Below are 23,905 nucleotides of genomic sequence, written 5' to 3' on the forward strand. Positions count from 1 at the left end.
AAGCATTTACTCTTCATCATTATGTGCTTTAGCTAGAATAAAGAGACTGTGCTAGGGAGAAAAATAAAATACTTCGAATTTCATTCTCTTGAAAGGAATGTTTTGTCACTCATGTATCAAAAACCATAAAACCTATCTGAAGAGTATTAAACTTCTACCTGTACTCTCATACCAAAACAGTTTCATTAAAAAAAATAGTAAGCTGAAAACATTATCTGATTTCTATACGTGTCGGTATTTTTCATCTGCTTCGGTATTTTGATGCAGGCCTTTAAAAATACATATTTGGGGTTTATATTGTGCATAAACAGGTAAAATTACTACTTATTTTTAGCCATATAGAAAATGCAAGATTAAGGACAAGATTCATGTACAGTGCATGTGCAGTTCCTAAAGATGATTATAAAAGATGGCTCCAAGGAAAGTATATTAGGGTGAGCAGACCCAAGTTACAGGTTTAAGATTACAATATTAAACTTTTAAATACCACATTGCCTCATCTGGAATAGCTGGTGTGTGGTTAGTTCTGCATCCCTGTAGAATTTTAAAGCAAAACTGAAAATGAGCTTCGTGAGCATAGTCAAATACCTTGAAGTATACAAGATGTTTCCAAGCTGGGCCAACTTATTTTTTCTGGGTTGTATAGTACATCAGCTGCACCACATGAAATGTATAAATGCATGGAAAATCATAAATATTGCCAAGACTGTCTGATGTGATAATCTATCCTCCTTGACTGTTGTGAACACTTCCTATATCTTGCATTTTCTTAAAGTGGAGTTTGACATATTCAATGTAAGCCCAGTGATTCGAAGCTTGAGAGGTAAAGAGCTCTTTACTCCCATCCATAGGTAAAGAGAGAAAGAACAAGAGCAGGACTGCTTTTTATCCAACTATAGGCAGAAAGATGCTTCTGAGAGGAGAGATCTCATGCTATTATGCAAGAAGTAAATGGGAGGACATGCAGTTCCCATTTCCACAAAGCTGCTAGCCGGGGGTTCACCTGCTACAAAGCACAAGGTGTGCTCAACATGTGCTCAGCTATAGCAGGTGAACCAATTTTGCAGTTTGCCGCTTCTAAGAACACCACCTTGCATCCTTCAACTTCCTCCTCTACTCATGCCATACTCCATCCCCACACCTGCCTGCATGGCCCTTGACCCTCTCTTTGTGCTCTTCATATTCTACCATGAATTAACTTGGTTCCTTCAGTCACAAAACAGCTGCGCTTTTCCCTTTTTGCTATGTTATTTTTCTGCCTGTCCAGGGAACAGGGAGTCCAATGAGCCCTGGAGTTGATGGATGCCTTGTTAGGAGGCTGGGCTCCTGGCTCCCCTTCTCTAGTGTGGTGGGCTGACCCTGGCCCACCAAGCTGCTCTATCACTCCCTTCCTCAGCTGGACAGGGGAGAGAAATGAAAGGCTTGTGGGTTGAGATAAGAACAGTGAGAGATCACTCACCAGCTACCGTCATGGTCAAAACAGACTCACCTAAGGAAAATTAATTTAATTTATTACCAATCAAATCAGAGAAGGGTAATGAGAAAATAAAAACTAAATCTTGAAACACTTTCCCCCACCCCTTCCTTCTTCCTGGGCTTAACTTCACTCCCAGTTTCTCTGCCTCTTCCCTTGCAGCAGTGCAGGGGGATGGGGAGTGGGGGTTGCAGTCAGCTCATCACAAGTTGTCTCTGATGCTCCTTTCTCCATATGGGAAGACTCCTCACACTCTTCCCCTGCTCCAGCATGGGGTCCCTCCCACAGGAGACAGTTCCCCATGAACTTCTCCAATGAGAGTCCTTGCCATGGGCTGCTGTTCTTCATGACCAGCTCCAGTGTGGGTCCTTTCCATGGGTTGTAGCCCTTCAGGAACAGATTGCTCCAGCATGAGCCCCCCACAGAGTCACAGGTCCTGCCAGCAAACCTGCTTCAGTGTGGGCTTCTCTCTCCATGGGGCCACAGGTCCCGCTGGGAACCTGCTCCAGCATGGGCTTCCCATGGGGTCACAACCTCCTTTGGGCATCCACCTGCTCTGGCATGGGGTCCTCCACAGGCTGCAGGTGGATATCTGCTCCACTATGGACCTCCATGGGCTGCAGGGCACAGCTGGCCTCACCATGGCCTCACCACAGCTGGTCTGCACCACGAGCTGCAGAGGAATGTCTGTTCCAGTGCCTGGAGCACCTCCTGCCCTCCTTTTTCACTGACCTTGGAGTTTGCAGGGCTGTTTCTTCACATCGTCTCACTCCTCTCTTCAGCTGCAATTGCGCAGTTTTTTCCCCCCCTTCTTAAATATGTTATCCCAGAGGCATTACCACGGTCGCTGATGTGCTTGGCCTTGGCCAGTTGCAGGTCCATCTTGGAGCTGGCTGGCATTGGCTCTGTCAGACATAGCAGAAGCTTCAAGCATCTTCTACAGAAACTGCCCTGTATGCCCCTGCTACCAAAATGTTGCCATGTAAATTCAGTGCATTCCACTCCTTGCCTCCATGAATCACATATTTAAGAATTACCATTAAAGTCCACATTCATCACACAGTCATCACAAACTTTATGCACATCAACAAAAAATAATTCCCCACACCAAAATCAAAGTAACATCATCACACCACCAAATGAAAGTGGATAATCTACAGACAATCCACCCCTTGTCCACAATTGCAACAACAGAAATGCCCCACAATCATACCACTTTTCCCTCTCTAGCTCTGCTCAGCCCATGTTTTGCCTCTTACCTCGTCCAATTACTATCCTTATCTCAAAGTCCTTGGGCGTTTTGTTCTATTTTCTCTGCCCTGTCCAGCTGAGGAGGAAGAGTGATAGAGTGGCTTCAGTGGGCACCTGGCATCTAGCCAGGGTCAACCCTCCACATCTAAGGAGCGGCTGTCCCTTGCTGTCCCCTAACAACGCAGCCCCAAAATTCACTGAGTAATAGGGCAATGCCTGCTGGGCCTGCAGTCTGCCATAGGATGTGGAAAAGCACTAACACTTTCTCCTGAGTCGGCTGTTCCACCAAGGGCTCTCCATATTGGGTATTGAGTAAAACACATCACGGCAGACTTGGCCTTGGGGACTGATGACAGCACAGTACCTAAGGTGTCAAAGGGCCTGGCCATCAAATGAAGGAAAAATCCCAGACAGATCCCAGACTCTTTGTAAGCCATGTAGCCAGGAGCTCCAAGGAGAAGAGTGTCCCCTTGCTGGTGACTGAAGGGAAAGCCCAATTGTGGAGAATTCATACAGGCAAACTGCAGGCCAATTGGGAAATTATCACAGTAGAAGTGAGATCCCAATGGACTACAGTGGGGTCCAAAAACCTTCTGGGTTAGAGGAGTTTCCTTCTAAGCAATGGGGAACCCATGCAAGCTTCCTATGCACTCTGAGCACTGGGAGAACAGACCACTGGGAAGGTGGACATGAGGGGCAAAGGGCCTGCTGGACATTGATTTGTGGAAGATGGGAAGGTGCACATGGATGATATGTGGAAGTAGCATCCACCTGTTAGGCACCCACACATGGCAATTGTGAAATTAAGTGAACAGACTCCTGCTAAAGGTGGTCCAGGGAAGCCCGTTATTTCTTCATACAGATAGTGGCTATGCTTTCCCAAGCAGATGTTTTATTCCCTTTTCTACCCCTCTTAAAATCTCTTTTCTTGCTTCATGCTCAGGCATGTGAGAGAGGAAGTGCTGCCTGTTCAGGACACAGTAAGAGGAGTATCTTCTGTCTGCAAGGCTCAGCTGCAAGTATGAACTATTCTTAGGAAGGACCCTCATGTCTTACATGGTCAGGTGCTGCCTCTCACAATTTGCTGCACAGTTGTGTGCTCCCAGGCCTGTGGGACCTTAGAGATGCTCTTCACATTTATGAACTTATTTTGGATTACTGTGTGCTAAGTTTAACAAGAGCTTAGTAGTTTCTTTATTGCTCAGGATTTTTGATATCAGGTCAGACAGATGTCTGTTGGGTGTAGAGAGACATACCCACAGGAAAACAGTAGACCAATGATTCCTGAGGAATTACACAGCCCTCTTTTTTGCTTTACTGATTTCTTCAGAGAGCAAAATCTAGAGGAAAACTATGGTAATATTAAATTCTGCCCAGTGAATGTTTGATACAGTGTTTTATAAACACAGCATAGCATTTCAGGATGGCTAGATATTCTTCCAGTGCTCTCTGAGGAAATTTAGGATTATTTCATGTCTATACTCCATGTATTATGTTGGAATAAAATGGAATGCTTACATACCAAAGATCAGAAATCAGACTGTTGGCACTGACTGGGGCAGTTCTCAGTACCAACTGACTCTCAGAATGAAAACTTATGATCTCCTGCTGCCATCTTTTCATTGTCCCAGATGACAAGGGGTCCAGTCTCTCTCCTGGTTTATTAAGAAACATGCAAAATACCTTCTACTTTATTTTCATTTTGTCCCTTTTCTCTTCCCTTTGCTAAAGTGACCCCTTAAAAAGTGCTGAAATCTAGAAAGCAGAAAAATTATAATATCAAATTTTAAACTGTTCGTGCCAGTCCTTCTACAAATGTTTTACACATTTAAAGGCACCCATAACTTGCAGCCTTCTGACTAGTGTTCATTAACAATTTCAAAGTTGTCCCCACTTCCTTTGTCTTGGACTTGAAAAGATGTGGTCTGGGCATAGCTTTCCTGCATTAACTCTGATATTGGAACTAGATGTGTCATCTCAAGTCCCTTACATCTCTTATTTTTGAAGTCAGTGGATGGCACAAGAACTTCGTTTTCCTTTGCAATCAAGATGACAGCTGTCTTCCACGTAAGGCAATTAAAGAAGTCCTCCTCAAAATACCCATTATTGGGTGTCAAAAGACCAGGCAATAAATTCATACCCTCCAACACGACTATTGAAGTGAAATGTGTAATGCTCCTTTGGATGTGACATATGCATAGTCACTAAATTCAACAGCTCAAACACCTTCTCCCAGTGCTAGCTCTGCTCTGTTCCAGTTGGCTCCTTCAGTGCAGTTTTGTAATACACCAGATATTTCATTTACAGCACAGAGGTGTATGCCTGAACATATTTGCAGGCCAGGAGGGGATTTTGGCTGGAGAGGGGTTTTTTTTTTTGGAACAAGGAGTTAGAAAAGTCCTGAGTGGAGCTGGCAGCGGTGGTTTGGTTTGGGTTAAGATGCCAATTCAGCCATGCTCAGCCTCTGACGGGTGGCAGGCAAGCACTTTGCTGAGCAGGTTCCTGGGTCACCTCTGAAGCTATTCCTGCTTGTCAAGAGACTGTGCATCTCCCATGCAGACTTGGCATGTGCATGCAGGCTGGTAAATGCATAAAACAAAGCATCTGATGGAAGTGGAAGTGCTAGCATGAGAAAGGAGTGTGTTTGTCAGAAACAATTTTTGTAGCTGTCCTGCATATTCCACCCCCCTCTTTTCTTTTTTTTTTTTTTTTTCCTTAAATTTTATAGGAAGTGAGAAAAGAGAATGATGTCTTTTACTGATGTTAAGTTCAGCCTGTGGATGAAAAGCTGGCCCAGGCTTCAGCTTTCACAGCAGGTTTGAGAAGTCTGTATCCCATGCTATTAAAAGTGACTGAATCTTGGAAGTTTATCTCAATTTCACATAAATTTGAATAATCCAGAAATTTAACACAAGTTACAACAAAAATTTAAAGCGATTTTGGATTCATGGGTATTTCTCTTTATAGATTCTTCCAGGCACATTCCACATGCATTCAAGAAATAGTTTAAGTTCAACTGTCATTTTGTAAGTATTTTTAAAGAGATTGTCCTCCCCTTGTTCCTTGGATAATAATTGTGTTTCCAGTTGAGAGAAGCCCCAGCTGAAGATATGTGGACCCACAACCACAGCAGTAGTATCTGAGGACATTTGGATTTAGATTTTTGTCCTGTCTCGTATGTAGAACTCAGACCTGGGTTCAGATCTCAAGCAATCCAGAATTCCTGAGGTGCCCATATTTATGGTTTGGATTTGGGCTGAAGTTCAGTTTTACAGGAGCAGTAAGTGAACTAAAGCATAGAAGTGAATCACTACCCAAATTAAACTTATGGTAAGCCATTATTTACTTCTTCAGTGAGCAGAGCCAAAAAAAGAGACATAATTTAAACTACTGCTACTTCCCCCCTAGTTTTCTCCATCACATTCCAATATTATTCTCTTATAATCTCTCTAAACTTATAGATGACTCAAAAATAATGTTTGGTAAGCACAGTTACATGCTTTTCATCAATATTTTATTTTGAAACATGTTGAAGAGTTGTATTGCACAATGAAAAATGTCTCTCTCTAAACATCATTTTCTAATGGACTTTTTAATGTCCCATAAAATGTGCTAATTTTTACTTGTCCTCTGCTGTCAATGAAACAGGCTATTATTTCTTTCTGCAGAACCTCCAAACAAGAATGTCTGGAATATCAAGAGTAATGACATACAAAGTCCCTTCTGGCCTCAGCTTCTATTGAAAAGTAATTGGATGAATTGGTGATGCTTACATTTCATCTACCCTGCCACTGTGAGTAATTCTATGGTGCATTCTTGGCCAAAGCTCAGCCATTTTTAGCACTTGGTGAAAATCTATTTGAATGGACTAGGTCTAGGAATATGTCAGATAGCAGCAGAGTAAGAATGAAAGCTCTTCAGAATAGCATTGCATATGTTGTCACATTATCCAATGCTCTGCATCTGACATCCTGATTGTGACTTCAAGTTTCCATCGCAGTGTAAATCATGAACAATGAGGATGCTAACCATAAAAATAAAACTGGCCTGAATACAAACTGTAATATGACGGACAAAGGAATTGAAATTGTGAAAAAGACTCTTGTGTAGTGTAAATTATCATGGTACCATGTCATGTCAGTGGAGCTATGATTTACCCAAGAACTGCCTCTTTACCTTGCCAAGAAATCATGGTATGGACTGTTACCTCTCAGAATGGATTAATTAACCAGAACAAAACAGATGCTAGCTTTCCAGTGCTCTTATCTGGATCACAATTTGCTACAATTTTTTAATAGCAATCAATGAATAGATTTTTTTCTTCCAAATCTATGAAATTATCATTATAAAACATGTATGCTCTTTTTTTTCTGTCTTTTGGATCATTTGCTTTCCAGTGACTTTTCCCTCTATTCTTTTTTCCTTCTTTGTTGTCGATGGGTTTCGAAGAGGGTTTTCAAATGTTCCCAGACTTTTAGATCATCAAAGGAGAAAGAGATTTGGGAGAGGGCTGTGAAACAGATGCATCATAGGGGGAGCCAGGGTGAGATAAGACCAGGGAGTGGGACTGGCTGGTGCTGTGAGGCGGAGACTCTGGTGGGATCCCTGGTGGGGTCACTGCCCCTAGCCGCTTTGCACAGCCCGCTCTTGTGCTGATTTTACCCTGGTCTTGGGAGTGCAAGCTGCAACCTGGGAGGGAGAGATGAAATCATAAACAAGGAGAGAGAAAAGGTGGAAATTTTACTGAAACCAGCACTAAAGCAGCAGTTCCCCAGAGCTCCCGACTGTGTAATGGACTGAGAGGGTGAACTTTAGAAGTAGGAGGTGGCCTCTTCTCCTGCTGATTTGGAGGTTAAAGTGAAGAACAATGTGTTAAGCTGAACTAGCTCGTTGCTTTCTCTTGTCCTCTTGAGCACGTACTTACGTCTGTGTGAATAGTTGCATTTCAACAAATATTTTTTTTGTTGGTAGCTCAAAGTTTGTTTATTTTTTAACAAACCCTTCTGTAATGAAGTATCACATGGTGACACTTACATCTGTCAGCCAGCGAACTCGCCCATGAAGAGCTGTGAGGCATGAAGCTTTGCCTGTTCATGCCTGAGATGTGCATGCATGGGCTGACAGACACAGGCTGTGGTATGTGCTATTGCTTATCCAGGGCAGTCTGGGAAGGTGGTGTCTTGATTTCACTCTGGCAGATGGGTAACTGCAGAGAGGGAAGCTGGATGATTGGAAAGGTTAAGTGTCGTCTAGAGCGAAGCATTCTCAGACAACCCCATGACTTCATATGAACTTGTCACACGCCGAGTCATTATTTTGGACAGAAACACAGCCAAGGCAAAGCTGTGGTCTGAGCTCTAGACACTACTCCAACACACACAAACAGATATATGAACTTTTCTCTCTGTCCAGATAAATGAATACATAAAAACAAAATGCACACCCATAAATTGTAAACCCCAATGATTCAGACTGATTAATGCAGTAACTTGGGTCAATTTACGGTGCTCCTCATCATTCACATGAATTCAAACAATCTTCCTTCTCTGAAAATGAGGGATTTACTTCTAATGTAGAAGAGTTCCATATTCTCTGTGACTTCAAGTGCAACCACAGTACTTCATGGGTACGGTCTTTCAGTAACGTATTGGACACTGACTGCCTGAGGCCCTGCCCTCTCTTCATAAAACATCTCTTGTTTCCTTTATTTAGTTGTAAAAATGCTTCCTGGAAAAGGCTCTTTCCCTGCAAGTGGTCTATGGACACCTTCCATATACTAATCTGGGAAGTAGTATGGGAGCAGCATGAGATCTCCCTGAGATCTCATGAGTAGATGGATTTCTGCAAGGGTTTGAGGGTCTTTTCATCAGGAAGGGACAAGACCTTCATCAAAACAGGGCAGCTCCCATAGGTCACCTACTTGCTGCTGGGGAGATGTTCACTCCGAGGAAGAGACTGTCCCACTGTTAGAAGACAGTGTGTAGAAGGACATGCCAAAGTAGTAGCCAGGTGGCTGAAGTTGTTGCTTACTCTTCGTGAGAGCTGTAAAGAAATGGGGTAGTGTCTCTTGGCATGGAATGAATAACTAAGCTGAAAATGTGATTTTGGTATGGGGAAAGAACTCGCAGCAACGATGTTGTAAAAACAAACCCCTAAAATGTATCATGGTGAAGTTCAGCACTGCTTTTTGTGAAACAAGAGAGAGCTGATCTTACAAAAACAAGTGCTTGTTGAGGTTGCTGTTGTATGGAACTGGTGTGTGATGTTTTTCTAGCAGCCTCTCTTCACTGTCATCAGAGTGCAATTTCTCTAGAGTTGCTGTGGGATGCAACAGATTTCTTGGAAAAGAAGGCTGTGTTGACACCCACAGGCTAGTAATGTTTTCACAAGAAGGAACATGACTTTACATTTGACTCTCTTGAAAAAAGATTAGCAACACTGTGATTTATAAGAATTGCCAGGGTTTGAAGTTGTTTTTTTCTCCCTCTCTCTGAATCTAAGCTCCAGCAGGTAGGTGTTAAGTGAGTGAAGCATTTCTGGCAAGATTTATGTGCCCATACAGCAGAATGGGAGTGAAATCTGACAGGCTAAAGGAGGGGGAGCAACTGACAAATAGAGGGGGTGGAAAAGGCAGATTGGCTTGGATTTTTTTCTTTCCTGTTCCTTTGCAGTCCAAACCCTTTGAGACTCTTCACTCTTGGGCTGAAAATTTCATTTGCACAGACATTTCCCTTCCATGTCCTTTTGTTCTAGCAGCAAACAGGGGTTCACAGCATGTACACAGATAACAGACATGGCCAAGGCTAAATCTTCTTGAAATAATATCTTTTCTAGAAATAGATGACAACGATTTTCCTGGAAATGAGATCTCTTCAATGATTAAGTTCTCTTAGAAGAAAGAAGCCTTTCTCACTATGGAGTCTCACAATTAAAAAGTGTGTCCTCATGCAGTACAGTATTCCAGACTAAATAGCAACCAAAGCCTTTGCTTTACAGAGAGATGTGTATTACCCTTTCATTTAAAAAAAAAAAAAAAAGAAAGGCTGCTTGCAGCCATGCTGGAAAGCACATGATTGCTCTTGTAGGACCATGGTGGTTAGCAGTGTTCCGGGAATTCTTGGCTGTTAGATGGAAAGCAACCTATAGTTTGTAAGACGCCCAGCATAAGCTGAGGAACAGAAGCTCAACACTTGATGAATAACAGATTACAAAACCAAAATGAGTGGGAATATTTCCATTAGACCTATGATTCCTACTGAGCAATACTGTAGGAATACAAAATAGGGATATAGTTCAGATGATAAAGGCATTGCTCTTACTGCACACAGGCATATTTTCAAAGAGGCAGATAGATGCAGAGTTAACTACTGAATATATATCTACATTTCAGAATTTGATCTTAAGTAAATATCTCAATATCTTCTAAAAGACATCCGTCCTACGCCATGGGTGGAAAATAAAGAAAAAAAGCCACACTTGCCAATTGAGTCTTGCTTATTTAGCCTGTGAAAAAAACATAGACAGATGGGTAATGAACCAGGTTTTATCTGTAGCAAAATCCAAATGTGTAATTGTGCCTTTGTTGTAACAAATTTGGAGTGTCCATCAGCCACAGAAACTCATCACCTCACTCATCAAAAATTCAATAAATATGAGGCATTTCAGATAAAACACTTGACTGATGTGGTATCTTTTCTGATGGAGGTACATCATAAAGAAATTTCCCACCAGTCCTAAGAAAAATGCTGCACATTGACTACAGCCTGTGTGTTTGTGAGGCGAATGGAGAGACCTGCTTGTTGGGACTACTGTTGGTAAACACAGTAAGTAGAACTGATCCGGAATCTTTTAAAATTCTCCTCTTCTGTGAAGACTTTCAAGATTTTTAAAACATCCTTCTCCTCTGGGGGAACAACCTGAGACATTTTGAAGTTTTTCAGGAAAATTAACATTTAAAAAAAGTGGTGGGTTTCTTGAAATGAACTTAATTTCAGTTGCCTTGTGATTAAGCGCTGACATTAAACGGAGGAGCTAACAGGACCAAGTCCTTGTACCACTGGCTGGCACTTAAAAAAAACATAAGTGAGAGGCCATGAACTTGCTCTTTCTGAAGAGGTGATGGCCGTTGAGGCACTGCATAGGATAGGGGAACCAGATACAGGTCCCTATTTTACTGAAAAGCCCAGTTTTGCTATGTCAGTGACCTAACCACTAGTGTCCTGGCTAAACCGAGCTGTTCTCTTTCTTTGGATGCAAACCTAAGCAAAACTGGTGTATTTCTAAAAAAGATTTATGTTTTAACAAATCAACATCTTCCAATAAAAAGTGTGTATCACTGGAAAATTCCCAGTTAGCTCTACTGATGAGTAAAGTTCTGCTTTACACATGGAGTTAATAATAGTTTATAAGCTAAAGTGAAAAGGATTTTGGGTGAGCTTCCTAAAGAGGAAGTGAGTCAGTGTCTCGGCAGGAAAGTGTTCCAGATAGGCAGGGTTGGAAAAGTCACAAAACAACCCCCAACTGTGTGGAGTCACAGGGAGTGGACAAGGGATTACTGCATCCCAGATTGCAGAAAGCCAGTAATTAGTAGGGGGTCTTGCATACCCCTCAGCTTGTGTGTCTTAAGGCATGGTCTTCTCCTATCCCACAAGCTCAGAGCAGCTAAACTGAGTCATCCCAGGGAAGGCGTAATAGCTGAGGAAGAAGCAGGTGCTGCAAATGGGTGGGTGATTCAGTGGATGGTGTTATTCCTACTGAGTCAACGCTGAAGCAGTTTGTAAGCAGGAAGTTGGGGACACTGTGTGGCTAGAAGATCTGCTTTCTAAATCCAGTGACATTCAAGGAGTTTGCAGTGCCCTCAGTATGATTTCCATGGGGTGGAATGCCTTCAGCTGTTCTGGGGCACAGCAGTTCCAAAAGCAAAAGCTATAGAAACATTTTTAAAGTGACTTTCAGCAGGATTCACAATCCTGAGAGTTTAGGTCATTTTTGATAATGGACTCGTTTTTCCACATTTGGAAGGCATTTTTGGAAAACAGAAGTCCTATATTCTTGAGGCTGATTTCATAGCCCTCCCATTGATTGGACCTTTACAGGAAATTTCTTTTAGCAAGTGCTATGTATTCTTTGTATTCTGCAGGGCACCAAGAATGGTGCTGACATTCATCAGGTGTGCTTAATGACCATGAAAAGCAAGTTCTCCATGGCCATCGTGTCCTTTGAGGTGCCAGTGTTGCCTTATGGAAGAAAGGTGGAGCTGCTGCATCTCCTCTGACTTGCTTAATGCCTTGCAGGAATAGGAGCAAATTTTAGACAACATGTCCTGTAATATCCGTTACCAATTATGTGATTACAAGGCCCATATTACTTGCCTTCTGCTGTTGCAAAGCTCTCTAGTAATTTAACTTTTCAGAGCAGAGATGATCTTTCACTTCCTCTCACACACAGGTAAAAAACGCATACAGTGTACAGCACAGAGGAAGAGGTTTAGACCTTAGAAGCCATTGCTGTTTCCTCAGTGCTTTTTGCATTTGAGTAGCTCTCTCCTCTTGCTGGAAGCACTATGGGTTTAGAAGGTGGTTTTTGTGTGTTTGTGGTTTTTGTTTGTTTGTTCTGTTTATGGTTTTATTGTTGTTGTGGGTTTTTTGTTGTTTGTTTGTTTCCATTCTTCAGTAATTCAGCACTCAGAGCCTCTTCCTTATCTTTTATTCCATTACATTTTCAGTTGCTCCTTTAAAATGTCACAGCATCTTTCCCTCCAGTAAACAACAGGAAAAATGACAATCTTATTGCTGAATCCTGTGAGAACAGCCACAGGTTCTGGTCTATTTGGTGCCTGGGAAGATGGCAGATACTTCTGTGCATCTCTGCAATGTGACGAAATGGTCCTAAGATTTGGGTTGAGAGAGATGGTCTTCCCATTTCTGGTGCACAGAGCAACTTCTGGGGAGATCTCACTTTCTGGGTACTCATACTTTAAATGGGTAAACAAACATTCCCTCCAGGCTGAGGAAAATGAACTGGGTGGCTTTCCTCACTTCATGCTTGACATTTGCACTTACTGTTTTTCACCCATTTTATTCAGCATTGTTCTTGGATTTTATTGGCTGAGGTTTTCATCCATTTCTCCTCTGCCACCTCTTCTTTCCCTTCATTTGGGGTCTGTGTGCCCACACTAGCTCAGTGGAGTAAGATTCAGAGAGCAGATTGCAGATGGGCTTAATTGCTGAAGTGCAGTAATAACATACACTTACTGGTGTGTGTGATGTTCAGTGTTGGGTTTTTTTTGTTTGTTTATTTTTGTTTTCCTAAACAGCTATTTTTGCTCTTTAAGGATTTAATTTTGTTTTTACCAAGAACAAAATACTCCAAATTGTTATTTGGGGAAAACTCTTATCACCAGGTAAGAGGGGAAATATTGATGTTAAGTTTATTTTAAAAATCATATAGTTTTTTAAAAGCATATACTTTCTGAAGTTGAGATGTTGTAATCTCTGTTCTTTAAGCACTGGCCTGAATGAATTTGCCTCACTACCTTCCTGCTTTCTCTTTGGACTCGCTCAACATTATTAAGAAAGACTGTGTCAAAGCCTGAAATGGTATCAGCTTCTCCTGAATGCTGGGCTGGTGCTGTGGCCACAGCGCCATCCATTTGCTAAATTGCAAACAGCAGCCACATTTGAGGCCAGCTGAGACTCCACAGAATAAAAACCAGAGTAGTGAGAGCAGCTAGAGAAGAGAAGCCATCAGGATCCAGAGTCTTCCCACTATGGCCTCTACCTCTTGCCTCATCACTTTTATCACAGCCTTTTTTTTCTTGAATAAGTATAGACCACTTTTTTATTCCTAGAGAGGAACTGAAACAAAATCCACCATATTAAATAGGAATTAAGTTCACTTACATCTTCCCCATCTCTTTACGGCATGCAATTCAAACCTCACATGGGATACCATCTCCTTCACTCCTTGACCTCTTTCTAAACAAATTCAGAGTTGAATGACACGTCTTGAATTCATCTCACTTATTATTCAGAGAATAAAGTGAAGAGTAACAGCATGTATCAATTTTTCCCATCCATATCCCAGCATTGTCTTTTCACAGTGAAACCAATGAACACAATCCCTGCTCTCACAAAGCTGCTCTGTCATAAAAGTATTTCACAAATGCTTCCTATGGAGTTTAGCTCCAGTTTCTTTACTGAACACCTTTACTGGCCAGGCACGGTGAGCAAAGCTATGACTGAGAATTAGGCAGGAAAATAAACTCTAATGAAGTACTAAATCATTATTTTTGATATCTGTAGAAAGCTCCTGATTCTCCCTGCTTTGCTTATAATATCAACATTCGTATACATCTTTTTATTATAGGTCAGGAATGAAAATATTAAAAAAAGAGTCTTTGCCTGCTTTCTGATGTCCTAGCTTACAAGCCCTTTGAACCACTGGAAAAACTACTGGAGTCTTGGAAGAAAACAAATCAGGCAGTGAGTAAAAAAATACAGAAGAACTAGGTTGATCATTACTATATTTTTTACCCTGAACCACAGTGAGACAAACAATAAACAAAAGCCCTATGAGCACTCTGAGCCTGTAGCAAAAAAATTGAAAGAAATTGTTGTTCACAGGATGGGGAGCAGCTTTAGGTTTTGGGTCTGTAATGTCCAGCACAGTGGGGCTCTGACCCTCATCTGCAGCTCTTAATACTGGGACAATGCGCATATAAAAAACTGTCTCCTAAACAGGTAACTGTGTCAGGACTGGTGAGAAAGAAATGACCTCAAAAGCAGGTTCTCTCCCTTGTTCCTGTTCCCAGAGCTTTGGTCTGTAACCTTCGCCTTTTACCTGGATTCCTCATGCAGGTTCAAATAAATGTTTCATGTTGCTCTGGCCCTAAGGCAGCTTCTCATGGGCAGCACAAGGAACTTGCGCTATAGATTTCCAGACAAGGGGTTTGGCTCCTGAGATAGCCTCAGCAATAGGCACTCATATTTTTGATATCTGGGCTGAGACAGAGTCCAAGACCTTTCCCAGAGTGCTGTGTCTGCTCTGGCATCCTCTTCAAAATGAATGAGACCAACCAGAAGGAGTTCAAGAGGGTGTGCAAAAAGCCTTGAATATGTGGAAAAATATGCTTCACAGAGTTGAAGCTCCATTTGTTTATCTTGCTGATGAAGTCAGCAGGTGGCTTGCTCATAGTTTATTACGTCTTATTTAAAGAGAACGTATTTGATATTGAAAGGTGATGTAAGCAAGGCTGGATTTTTTTTTTTTTTCTCAAGGAATATTTTTAGTTTAAACAGAAGATACTTGACTCAGGAGAGTTCATTCACATAAGAGGGAAAAGTAATTCTCCTAGGGGTATTAAGGGATTGAGTGGATGAAATACTGCGGATGTTACGCAGAAAGTTAGAGTAGATTATTGTGATGGTAACTCCTTGCCTTGAAACTTGACTGTTTCATAAAACTTCTGGGTGGAGTGATCATAACAGAATGTCGCATGGGATTTCAGAGATGCTTAGAAGATCCTACCTCAGCATTCACTGAATGTGTCCGGAACAAGTACTATGCTGTCCCATGCATTCGAATTTAGCTCAAGAATGTTAAGCTGAGCATAGAGATGAATGACAATGTAGCAGAGAATAGGAGGGATGGCTGTTGATGTGGCATGGATATTTAAGATCTTTACAAGTGATTGCAAACAGAAGACAAGCAACGCACTTCTTGATCACAGTGTGCCACACTCAGAGAGAAAGCAAATGTCATTGCAGAATAGCATGTCATCTGACAGCAGAAAATAACCCTCTTGTACTACTTTCAAAGGTTACTTCAAAGCTTGCAGCCAGAATGTTATCAGGAGCTCCAGTGTCAATATTTGTGTTATGTCATGTTGTCGAAAAAACCTTTCTAAGGTGGAATTTGAGCAAGTTTTTGAAGATCTTTATAGGATGTAGTTATATATGGTATAACTGGGACACGAACAGTGATTCAAGAGATCTTTTCACATTCCATACCTCTCAAATGTAATAACTGGATAAAAAGAAGGATTGTTATGCAACGGGGCAGCGAGCAGATACAAAGATGTGCCACAACTGCCAGAGTTATGAAATTTCTGCTTTGCAGGAAATCTGAAAGTCTTTTTGTTTGAAATGTAAACAGTTGCAAATGGCAAAATTCCCTTTGGTTTTCAGCCAGCTCAACAGGGCAATATCACTTGCTCAGCGAAAGGGCAAGGCATGCCACCTTGAGAATTGAGACTGACATGTTACTCTCTCTCACGGGCATTTTCTTAGGTAGACCTGGGGATTTTTGCTTATGACAGAGAGACAGGTCTTCACTGCAATGGTCCATTTCCCCAGTTATGTATTGATAAGTCCATGTGATGTCCAGTGGGTGCATGCAGTATTTTCCTTGTCCTAGCAGAAGAGACAACATTCAGGATCTTGCCAGTTTGTTTCCAGAGGGATGCTGGTTTGACGCTGATATTCAGAGACAAATATTTATTTGGGGCTATCCTGTTTATTTATCCTGTGTTGTTTTTCTTCCTGCACCAGAGGGAACAAACAACAAGTTCATTTCCTTGTTGGGAAATGATGGTTGGACTTTTCGGTAAGTTCTCTGTCCAAAAGAATTTTTGGGTCCTGGTTTCTACCCAGGGCCACCACTTTTTTTTTTTTTTTTTTTTTTTTTTTCTGTATGATTCCCTTCTCCTTACTTTCATTCTCTGCCTGATTTTTAACAGAGCTGCAGTCAAGTGGCACTCCAGTGTCTTGATCTGCAACTTATCTCCAAGGAAATCCCTAGGGGCACATCTCAAGACGTGGTCAGTGGCTTGGGGATGGTTCTGATTGTGTCAGCCATTATCAAATGTGAGGGATGCTGGGGGGTACAAAGAAATAAAACTGTTTATTTTTTGAATGTAGGGTGCTTAGTCCACCATCAACTTTTAACAAGTCTGTGATTTACAAGCAGTTATTACCACCCTTTCTTGATTAATGATGTTTATGTAATGCCTAACCTTTACCTAACTTCTATGTACTTTTCACTCACAAAGAGTATTGGTTAAAATGGTCAAATGTACTATTGCATAAAACATCAGAAGCTTTATACTAGAAAGTTATGACGTCCTTCAGTTAAGACAAAGGCACACATGTCTGCATAGGCAAAGGAAAGGATTAAGTTTTTTGTTTTTTTTTTTTAACTTAAAGCCTGTATTGTTCAAGAACCGAAGAGAAAAAAGTGCAGCAAAAGAAAGTTACTGTTTAAATAGAGTTGGAAGGAAAAAAAAAAAAAAGAAAAAAGCATGATGTTTACGTGGCACATTTCAGAAAAGTTCTGTACCATTTCCAGGTAGTTTTAGTTGTAACAGAACACCTGGTTATTATTAAATATTGTGTGACTGGAAGACGCTTGCAAGGTAGAAAGATCACAGTTTATGGCTTTGGCTACCATTCAGCATATGAAATCAAGGAGAGGAGGAATTTAACAAGTGCAGCAGTGTTGTCAAAACTCTCACCAAACAGTGGTTGCACTGGCGCTGGGAAAACCAGTTGCACTTGGTTTCGCTACGTGCGCAGTCCCCGCGGTGCTTGCTCAATGAAAGCAGATGTGACTGTGCTTGGCATGTTCTGAGCCCATCAGCACAGCAGTGGTGGGAATGGCCACTGGAAGAAGCTGCGTGTCTGTGGGTGAGTAGGGTATTACGAAAAATCAGAGGATTTTTGATTTAGGAGCTGCAGTGCTTCAGTGCTTTAGGGAGTGGATTTGGCTGTAGACAGAGAGAAAAAGTAGCAAAAGAAGAGCTGAGAAAGTGCAAACCAGAATATTTCAAAAACACTGTTTTACCCTGTCTTTGTTAAAAATTCAAACAAATACCCACCAGCTGAAAAAGTATATTGAATAATTGGACTTCAGATACCGTGCCAACAAAACACACATGGGCCGTGGTGATAAAAGGTTTTCTCCCAGTGGAACAAATCACTTATCAGGCTATGGTACAAAGTAAGGAAACATTTCAGTACAAGTGAACTTTAGCTTCACAATAGCTGCAATGAGGGAACACTGACTTTCAGCTGCCTTATTTGGAGGAGAACTATCCAGACCTACCCACAGCCTTTACTTATCTGCTATTGTGTAATTTTTAATGTCATATTTGCTTATATGTGCCCCATAATGACTATTTTCCACTAGAGACATGTACAGCTACTATTTTGCAGCCTCACATGTTTCCTTCAAAATTTCTTCTCCCTCTTTTCTCCGCCACTTTGTCTCTCACTTTCTTTTCATATCTTGGCCATTTCCTCTCTTTCATTTATTTTCATATTTTTTCTTCCCTTTCTTTTGTCTCTTTCTTTCCTTTCTCATCTTTCATATTCTGAGTCTGACACAAAGCCCATAGACTGTCATTTTCTCTTTTAGTCCCTATTTCCTCCTTGATAACGTTTTTATCAAACACTTGAGAAGAGAAAGAAAAAAATTAGAAAAGCTTTTTTCATTTATCCTGAGATATTCATTCTACTTCATGTCCTTTCTTCACCCGAGGAGGATAACAGCCTGCCCAGGAGAGGTTATTAGAGCTGCATCTGTAGTGTGGTTTGGAGTGCCAGGGACTGGAATGAGACACAGGGTGTGAGATGTAGAGCAGTGACCGACAATGGCACCTACAGTTTCATTATCCTAATAGGAAAAAAAAAGTTGAGTTTCCCTTAAGAATCACAGTTAGTCTGACTTGAAAAGCATTACAAAAAGAAAAAAAAAGGCAGCTTGTAACAGTGGCATAACAGGGAGGGAAAGAGAAGCGTGGAGAAGTGTGTCAAAATTCCCCTGCCACCGTTGCTGGAGCTGGGCTGTGACCTAGGACTCAGTGCCACAACCACTGCAGGTGCAGGGCTGTCCGAGCCACCGCTGAGCCCAAGGACCAGGCAGGATGGTCAGGGGCAGCCACGCTGCCCATGCACAAGCCAAGTCTGCCTTGAAGGCAGACCAGCTGACCTGCCCCATCACTTATTCTCCTTTCTGTCTCACTGTGAAGTTGAGGCATTTATACACATTTATACATTATTCTGAGAACTGTTTCTAGCAGTTGTTTCTGCCTATTGCTGATGATGCATTGTTGTGTGGTTTTTGTTTTGTTTTTGTTTTGTTTGTTTGTTTGTTTTCTCCAGCATAGATAGTCGGATAGACATATATATAAGTCTCATGAAAGTGAAATAACTGAAAAGAAAAACAAAACATCCCCATAATCCCAGCAAATGATACCACACTGCCATTACTTAGAGCTTTTCCTCACTTTTTATCTGGTTTTGTTTGTTTATTCATTTGTTACTACAACTACTGGAGGAATGAAGGGAATCTCCAAATTTCACCTGAGGAGGACATGCTTTTCATGTTCAACACATGTTTGGAAGACATCCACAACCTAACAGGAGCTAAAGTGATCCCAAATGCAGCATCCTGCACTTGTATGAAAGAGCCTACGGGACACTACCTAGCCTAAGCCAAGACTTCTGCAGTTCTCTTCTTTCCTCTCCTTCGCATAGAAAAGGGGTAGTAAGGCACCAGGCTAATCCTCCTTGTCAAAGGCAGCAAGTAGTGCCACGTATGACCTTTTGTTACTTTGACGTGCTACCTCATAAGCTGGTAGCTTTAAGAAATGCAAGGCAGAAAAATTTAATCTCCTGGAACATGATGTAAAGTCATTTAATTATTTTTAAAACATTCCTTAAGAATGACTGGATTGCTGCTTAAGGTGGGGCATGTGCGTGTGAGTAAAGGTTTGCACTTAACCAAAAAAGGCCTCCCGGGTGTCCCAGAGCTGGTTAAGGCGGCTGTTTCCTGGGCTGGCCTGGAAACTCTGGGCACTTGGAGATCCTGGATGCTTTCCAGCCAGCCTGCCAATTTTCAGACGAGCATGGGTAATTCTCAGGCTCACCCACTCCTAACCACGAGCTGAATCTTCTGTTCCCTTGCTGACAGCACTTGTGCTTTTCTTTGGCTGTGCTCTCACCAAGCACCCACAGCACAGCTCCAAGCCCTGCCATTGCAAAAGATACAGGTTCCTGAGTATTAGGGATGGGTGAGAGCTGGATTTTTTTTTTTTTAATTTTATTTTTATTTTTTTTTGTCTACAGCAGAAGACATGGGTTTGAAAAATTCTTTCTCAAAATGGAGCAAAGGAATTCAATTTTTTCTCCCAAGTTTCCTGTGAGACCAAACTAAACCTCCAAAAAACACCTGTAAAAAAACCCTTCTAGAACTGCTCTCAATGTTTCATTTTTATCAAAACGCAAAGTCTCATTCTTACTCCACCTTGCAAATACTTTTTTTTCCCATGTACTATAAAACAAAGATAAAATCCTAGTAAACTTTTCAGCCTGAAAAACTGAAACATTTCCTTCCAGGAATTTCAGGTGAGACCTTCTTGGAATACTTTCTATAAAAATCCACTTTTCTTTTAATTTAACCTACTTAGATAAAACCCTTTGTTTTTAATAAGTTAGCATTTTTTTTCTAGTGGGAAAGAAGTTACTGTAGAAGATTTCCATGCAGGTCTGTAGTGGGCTGGCCTGTGGAGATACTATGGATGATTTACGAATCAGTGGTAGAAAAGAGAAGTGTTTGGACCAAAACTCTAATTAGGGTCTCCCTCTGCCTTCTCCTCTCCTGATGGTGTACCTGCTGCTGCTCCCCATCTCCTAGCACAACCCTGCCCTACCACTCCCCTAACGTGTAATATAGACACAACTGGAGATGAAGAGAAAAAGGGCTTCGACCACTGAAAGAAGCTGAAAAAGCTATTCTAATCAAGTAGAAAGACCTCCACAGGAACATAGTAAGATCTAATTCTGCTCTACAGTGTCTATGAGATTCAGTGCTCTTCTCCCTTGTTATTACATTTTGCTCTAGAAGTAGTATTGTCTCCAAGGACTGGATTCAAAGATTGCTGAAGCCAACTGAGAAAATCCTTTAGGCTGAATTTTCCAGTAATTTTGAAAATCCTGACATTTATATATATATATATATATTTTTTTACTTTCAAAGGCGGAAAAACTACTAGCTTACTTATACTCTTTACCAATGCCAGTTGTGGTAGTACTGGGTTTTGAACTGAGCTCTAAGCCTAAATTACAGCAGTAGAACTGTAAAAAAGCTGTTCTAATTCCGGGAATACAAACATTCTGTTGTCTCTCAAAGTCTCAGCTAGAATAAAAGGCCTAACCTGCACATCTTTTAAAGCCAACTCCTCTGCTCTTCTTACCACCACCTCCTCCAACCTCTAGTCCTAAGAGTATGCTTTACCGCTTTCCTCCTCACACAAAACCTGATGTAGAAGAGAAACAAAGCAGGGTTGCGGGAATAGAGATGTTTCTCCTCCTGTGCTGGGCGGAATTGTACATAGTGCTGCTTTGTTACTGCGAGAAAGGTTTTCCGTCCATTCTCAGCCAAGGAACTGCGTTCACATTTCAGCTGACCAGACAGGGCTATACGGCTCTCAAAGAGTTTCTGTGGCAATGGATGAAAATATTTGTATCTGGATTTGTCTTCTGCTGTATTTGTCAACACCAGTAAAGGTCAATGTTTTTCCTTGGTCAGGGAAAGATGTTGTCTAGCTTTACAGCAGCATGAAAGCTGAAAGAAGAAAAGCAAGCAGAAGTTTTGGCAAGTGGTAGATCCTTCAGGATCCAGGAACCATTAACCTATTAAAATGAAATTGTTTCTTTTTCTGTCCACAGGACACTTCAGTCATTCCCAGAAGCACAGATCCTTCCAAGTAACTCGGAGAGAGTGGAGCCTTGCTGTCAAAGGAGCATGTTAGCAAAACTCCCCAAAATGTCTCTGTTTATCTCCTCAAGCAGACACTGCAGAGGGAAAGCAATAGTCTAACCACACCATAACATGAAGAAAGAAGAGAGACGAACTACAATAATTCTCTTTTCCTCTTGCTAGCCCTAGAATTTAATTTCTGGATTTTAGACTCTGCTAAAGTCTAAACATAGCAACATGGCATTGAAATGCAGCCTTTCTAAATTTTAGAGAATCTCTAGTCTTGCGTTTAAAGCAAATATAATGCCTATTCTGCATATCTTCAAAATAAATCAACAAGCAAGCAAGATTCCTATCTTAGTGTTGTTGGAACAACAAGCTAGATTCATAAAATGTTACACCATGGAAATATAGAGTAAGAGTGCATTAAATCTGAGCTGTGCCCAGTACGTGGATATTTTCCTGTCAAAACCCAGTCTCTGCAACCTGTTTTTTTACAGTATTTTGTTCAAATGTAGCTCCCCTACATCTTTCGACTAGAAAATGAATACATGCAGGACCAAAACTGCTTGATTCTGGCAGAATGAAGCAGCAGACAGTTAAAAACACATTTATCATTTCAAGGAAGCCATTCCAGGTTGCTTTTTCACAGTGTCATTGAAAGTAATTTTGAAAATGTAGAACACTAAAATAAGAGGAAGATGGAGACATGACTATCTGTAGTCTCTCAGATTTGTTCAAAGAGATCAGGATACTCCACAGTGTGTAAGAGTATTTTCTACTACGAGTAGTTTGAAATAAAAATTCTTGTTTTTCCTCAACTAATAGAGAAAACAGTTGTCAAATAGCACATTTTAGGGTTAATAAAGGAATGGCTGTTACTCATGCCCACTACTGCATATAAGTGAATACAGAAATAACTCGGCAATGGTTTGAATTGGCATCAGATTTTTAAATCTGGTGGTTCTGATTTTAATTTAACATATCCTGTGGTGCAGTGTGTGAAATATGTACTTAACCCAGATTGTTGTGAGATGAAAGCACACTCGTGTTTATTTTACATTATTTGCTGTAGTTTGTTGAAAGCCAACATTCCTGGGCAGTGAATGCAGTGGAGATGAATCATTTGAACTAGGTGAGGGGTTAGCAGCTGGAAGAAAATGAAAGTTAAATAACTACAGTAAATTTCAGCAAAATGGGTTAAAAAAATGTAACCCTAGAGAAACCAATATCTGCATTCTGGGGCAAGGAGTTATGACACTTATTTCTATGGGTTATCTACCAGTACTTTTAATGCCAGCAATGATTAGAGGTAACTAGCATCACACATTTCCTACCTTCAGAACTGAGGTGCTGAAGCAAATTTAAATACAAATTGCTACCAGGAGCTGTAGCGAATGCCTAGAGTGACAGTATAGCACCAGGGAGTCAATCCTAATGATTTACTATTCATCTCACCATAGTTGGTAGGAATCTTAATTGAGTACCAGGACATCAACAGACTGAGTATTGAATGGTTAAGGAAAAAGGATGGGCCCTGTGCTAGGGAGCTTAGCACCGGAGCACAGAAAACGGGAAATGACAAAGTAAGTGAAAGGAAAGCAAAAGGACATGTTGGCACAGCAGTATTCGGCAGGTCAGAGATGAGCTCAGCACAGGGGCAGTCCACAGTAAAGATTTTCTGAGAGCATCCAGGAGGCTATTTTGACAGAAGACAAGGGAGTGGCTGTGCAGATGTTTGTGGTGTGCCCGTCTCATGCCTGAGGAGTGGTGGGAGCATATGGGCAAAGGTGCTTGTCTGAAAATCCATCAAGTAGGGAGGCAAGGCTCTTATTAAGGGCTAGGTGAGGGCAGAAATTATATCTGGTTAGTGAGTGATGCACTGGGGGAACCTGGGAGCAGAGGGAAGGGGTTTCTGCTGCACATGGCAGAGCAGAGGGAGGGAGGCAGAGGCAGAAGCAGCAGAGCCAAAGACACCCATGAGGAAAGGATGCTTGTAGCAGTGTTCAAGCTGGGTACAAGTTGGATGCGACAGTGTTCATTGAGGGCAGAAAGAAAAAGAGGTGGGAGTAGCTGAGATTTGAAATGCCAGAAGCCTGCACAAGAGTTTTAGCTGAAAGGAGCCAATAAAGATGGTATTCAGAAAAAAAAAATAAATCACTGAGGATGTGAGAAGAAGTCTGAGCCAAAGATATCTCCTAGGGGTGCCTGTGGGACAGGCAGCACGTTACTGAGGCCATGCAGTACATCCCAGGGCTGTCAGCTGAGCAGCTCTGTTCCTACCATGCTGGGAGGTGTCTTTTGGGTGTCATCAGAGGGACAGGCCTCCGCTGGGATAGGTGGAGCAGGGAAGTAGATCTGTACATCACCAGGGACAGGGAAAGAGAATTTGTGCTTGTACGTGAGGCTGCACAGAGATAG

This window comes from Streptopelia decaocto (assembly GCF_964273445.1).
Source record: "Streptopelia decaocto genome assembly, chromosome: 1".
Taxonomy (NCBI): Eukaryota; Metazoa; Chordata; class Aves; order Columbiformes; family Columbidae; genus Streptopelia; species Streptopelia decaocto.